The sequence below is a fragment of the Pelophylax lessonae genome (assembly GCF_965119305.1).
Source record: "Pelophylax lessonae genome assembly, chromosome: 5".
In the NCBI taxonomy this organism is placed as follows: domain Eukaryota; kingdom Metazoa; phylum Chordata; class Amphibia; order Anura; family Ranidae; genus Pelophylax; species Pelophylax lessonae.
Genome location: NC_138772.1, coordinates 217,117,325 through 217,122,519, shown reverse-complemented (window position 1 = coordinate 217,122,519; position 5,195 = coordinate 217,117,325). Strand labels below are relative to the sequence as shown.

Sequence of the window (5,195 nt, the reverse complement as noted above, 5' to 3'; positions counted from 1 at the left end):
TCATTGATAGCCCTATAGATGAGCTGTGGTGGTTATAGTTGTATGCAACTGACCGACTTTCAATAATCTCATTACTATCTGATGTAATCTATAATCCTATAGATGAATGATCTGTGATCCCTATAGATAAATCCACAACCGAGCAAAGGTTACTGTGGCTGATATCTGCAGTGATCTTTATTCCCACAGCTATGTGACGCCTATAGAAAAAAAACACAACTGAGCGCAAAGGTTACTGTGGCTGATATCTGTAGTGACCTCTATTCAGACAGGTATGTGACCCCCTATAGATAAATCCACAATTGAGCAAAGGTTACGGTGGCTGATATCTGTAGTGATCTCTATTCACACAGCTATGTGTCCCCTATAGATAAATCCACAACTGAGCAAAGGTTACTGTGGCTGATATCTGCAGTGATCTTTATTCCCACAGCTATGTGACCCCTATAGAAAAAACACAACTGAGTGCAAAGGTTACTGGGGCTGTTATCTGTAGTGATCTCTATTCACACAGGTATGTGACCCCCTATAGATAAATCCACAACTGAGCAAAGGTTACTGTGGCCGATATCTGTAGTGATCTCTATTCACACAGATATGTGACCCCTAAAGATAAAACCACATGTAAGCGCAAAGGTTAGTGTGGCTGATATCTGTAATGATCTCTATTCACACAGGTATGTGACCCCTATAGATAAATCCACAACTGAGCAAAGGTTACTGTGGCTGCATTCTGCAGTGATCTTTATTACCACAGCTATGTGACCCCTATAGATAAAACCAAAACTGAGCTCAAAGGTTACTGTGGCTGATATCTGTAGTGATCTCTATTCACACAGTTATGTGACCCCTATAGATAAATCCACAACTGAGCAAAGGTTACAGTGGCTATCTGCAGTGATCTTTATTCCCACAGCTATGTGACCCCTATAGAAAAAAAACACAACTGAGTGTAACGGTTACTGTGGCTGTTAACTGTAGTGATCTCTATTCACACAGGCATGTGACCCCCTATAGATAAATCCACAACTGAGCAAAGGTTACTGTGGCTGATATCTGTAATGATCTCTATTCACACAGGTATGTGACCCCTATAGATAAAACCACAACTGAGTGCAAAGGTTACTGTGTCTGATATCTGTAGTGATCTCAATTCACACAGGTATGTGACCCCTATGGATAAATCCACAACTGAACAAAGGTTACTGTGGCTGATATCTATAGTGATCTCTATTCACACAGGTATGTTACCCCTATAGATAAATCCACAACTGAGCAAAGGTTACTGTGGCTGATATCTGTAGTGATTTCTATTCACACAGCTATGTGACACCTATAGAAAAAAACACAACTGAGCGCAAAGGTTACTGTGGCTGATATCTGCAGTGATCTTTATTCCCACAGCTATGTGACCCCTATAGAAAAAAACACAACTGAGCGCAAAGGTTACCGTGGCTGATATCTGCAGTGATCCCTATTCCAACAGCTATGTGACCCCCTATAGAAAAAAAACCACAACTGAGCGCAAAGGTTACTGTGGATGATATCTGTAGTGATCTCTATTCACACAGGTATGTGACCCCTATAGAAAAAAACACAACTGAGCGCAAAGGTTACTGTGGCTGATATCTGTAGTGATCTCTATTCACACAGCTATATGACCCCTATAGATAAATCCACAACTGAGCAAAGGTTACTGTGAATGATATCTGTAGTGATCTCTATTCACACAGCTATGTGACCCCTATAGATAAATCCACAACTGAGCAAAGGTTACTGTGGCTGATATCTGCAGTGATCTCTATTCTCACAGCTATGTGACCCCTATAGAAAAAAAACACAACTGAGCGCAAAGGTTACTGTGGCTGATATCTGCAGTGATCTCTATTCTCACAGCTATGTGACCCCTATAGAAAAAAACACAACTGAGCGCAAAGGTTACTGTGGCTGATATCTGCAGTGATCTCTATTCCCACAGCTATGTGACCCCTATAGATAAATCCACAACTGAGCAAAGGTTACTGTGGCTGATATCTGCAGTGATGTCTATTCCCACAGCTATGTGACCCCTATAGAATAAAACACAACTGAGCGCAAAGGTTACTGTGGCTGATATCTGCAGTGATCTCTATTCCCACAGCTATGTGACCTCTATAGATAAAAACACAACTGAGCAAAGGTTACTGTGGCTGATATCTGCAGTGATGTCTATTCCCACAGGTATGTGACCCCTATAGAAAAAAACGCAAGTGAGCACAAAGGTTACTGTGGCTAATGGGAAACTCGAATTTCCCGCAAAGAAGCACATTTGTTTGTCATTCGATCGAACGACCGATGTTTGAGTCGAACATAGCCTCGACTCGAACCTCATCCCTACTTGCAGATGGAGGAAGACAACAGGAAGTGGGAGGAAATCTACCCCTAGGAAGGGAAATTCACTCCTGTAAGAGTTATCATAGAAAAAAGGTGTCTCCAATAGAGCTTTCTCACTAATCCTTGTTTCCACAACGACCCAAAATTTTCAAAATCTAATTTTCACAGGGAAAGAAAGTGAGGTAAAATCTTCTGAACAGGGGCACAGACACCAAAACACTTACTTACAAATGGAGGGAAACAACAGGAAGTGAGAGGAAATCTACCCCTAGGAAGGGAAATTCACTCCTGTAAGAGTTATCATGGGGAAAAGGTGTCCGCTGAAGCTTTATCACTAATCCTTGTTTCCACAACAACCCAACATTTTCAAAATCTAATTGTCACAAGGACATAAAGTGAGGTGAAATCTTCTGAACAGAGGCACAGACAGCAAAGCAAACAGTACAGGGGTGTTAGCCCTTCCCTATGCAATCCAAAAATATATAAAAAAAAATTTTTTGGCTGGAGTTACACTAAAACAATGTACCTGTTTCAACTTAAGTACAAATTCAACCTAAGAACAAACGTACAGAACCTATCTTGTTTGCAACAAGGGGACTGACTGTATACAGTGCATCCATAAAGTATTCACAGCTCTTCACTTTTTCCAGATTTTGTTATAATACAGCCTTATTCTAAAACTGATTAAATTAATTATTTCACTCAAAATTCTACAAACAATATCCCATAATGACAACATGAAAGAAGTTTGTTTGAAATCTTTGAAAATTTATTAAAAATAAAAAAAATGTCACATGTACATAAGCATTCCCAGCCTTTGCCATGACACTCAAAATTGAGCTCAGGTGCATCCTGTTTCTTCTGATCATCCTTGAGATGTTTCTACAACTTGATTGGAGTCCACCTGTGGTAAATTCAGTTGGACATGATTTGGAAAGGCACACATCGGTCTATAAAAGGCCCCACATGCAGCATTGAAGGTCCCAAATGAGCACAGTGGCCTTCATCATTCGTAAATGGAAGTTTGGAACCGCCAGAACTCTTCCTAGAAGAGTCCAAAAAGAACGATCGGATGAGAAGGACCTTAGACAGGGAGGTGACCAAGGACCTGATGGTTACTCTGACAGAGCTCCAGTGTTTCTCTGTGGAAAGAGGAGAATCTTCCAGAAGAACAACCATTTATGCAGCACTCCACCAATCAGGCCCCTATGGTACAGTGACCAGACGGAAGCCACTCCTCAGTAGAAAGCACATGACAGCCTGCTTGGAGTTTGCCAAAAGGCACCTGAAGGACTCTCAGACCATGAGAAACAAAATGCTCTGGGTTGATGAAACAAAGATTGAACTCTTTGGCCTGAAATGCTAGCATCATGTCTGGAGGAAACCAGGCACCGTTCAGCACCTTGCCAATACCATCCCTACAGTAAAGCTTGGTGGTGCAGCACTCCACCAATCAGGCCCCTATGGTACAGTGACCAGACGGAAGCCACTCCTCAGTAGAAAGCACATGACAGCCTGCTTGGAGTTTGCCAGAAGGCACCTGAAGGACTCTCAGACCATGAGAAACAAAATGCTCTGGGTTGATGAAACAAAGATTGAACTCTTTGGCCTGAAATGCTAGCATCATGTCTGGAGGAAACCAGGCACCGTTCAGCACCTTGCCAATCCCATCCCTACAGTAAAGCTTGGTGGTGACAGCATCATGCTGTGGGGATGTTTTTCAGCGTCAGGAACTGGGAGACTAGTCAGGATCAAGGCAAAAATAAATGCAGCATTTCCGAGACATCATTCGAGAATTTATTATGGAGACGAGGATTCGACTCTTGCTGTAGTTGGGCTTGGAGTTCTGGCTCTGAGTCGAGTTATGAGCAAGAGGAAGAAGAAGCGGACCTCCTGGACGAAAAATTGGTTGCTTAACCGTGATCAATTTTCCCACATGTCCTTGCTGAGGGAGCTCCAGGAAAATAATCCTGATGACTTTATTGAGGAATTATTTGAGGATGACGGATCCCATCTTTCACCGTCTTCTTGCCCTGGTGTCCCCCTATATTATGAAGCAGGATACATGTATGCGGGTTGCAATTACTCCTGAGTAAAGGTTAATTGCGACTTTGAGATATCTTGCAACAGGGAGAAGCCTGCAGGATCTCAAGTTCACCACAGGCATCTCCCCCCAAGCTCTTGGTGTCATCATCCCTGAGACCTGCTCTGCTATCATCAAAGTCTTGCAGAAGGACTATATCAAGGTATGTTTTATTTTTTACATTACATTACATGTATTAGTCATCTCATCCGAATTATGCTGTTTTTGGTTGTACATCAATTTACAGATGTCATTATTTTGTAACTACCCTCTGTCCGCATGCACATAGTAGTAAAGCTTTATATTATCTTAACCATTTGTAAAATTACCCAGTATCCACCCCAGCATTCTCTCCTATGTGTCCCTAAACGCATTGCCTGTTAACAGTATATTGAATCTGTGTCATTTTCTGACTTTCCCTGAACCAATTCTTCCATTGCAAATGTTTTAGTACCTAGTTTATGATTTATCTTAAAGACATCAGTCCATCCATTCCAACCTAGGATTGTGTATGTTTATGTAATGATGTAAAAACGTTCAGTGGCCACAAGCCCTTATTGATGTATAAATGCATAGTTTTACTTACCCATCCCCCCACCCACCCATGTTAAATGTAAAAGTCAGCATATACCAAAGCTCTAGCTGGTGATTTACAATATAATCACATTAGGAGGTGCAAAATAAATGTATGTAGTTGTTAGATCCCAAAATGCAAACGATTGTTTTCCTGTTCTCTTTT

General features: G+C 41.5%; 1 long non-coding RNA gene across 1 annotated transcript; it reads left to right on the top strand.

The window, feature by feature from the left end:
* The first annotated feature begins 496 nt into the window (after window positions 1-496).
* LOC309557268 lies at window positions 497-1,102 on the top strand. Its single transcript, XR_014225376.1, has 3 exons — window positions 497-554; window positions 799-878; window positions 1,040-1,102. It is a non-coding gene; the product is annotated as an uncharacterized lncRNA (long non-coding RNA).
* The last annotated feature ends 4,093 nt before the right edge of the window (window positions 1,103-5,195 follow it).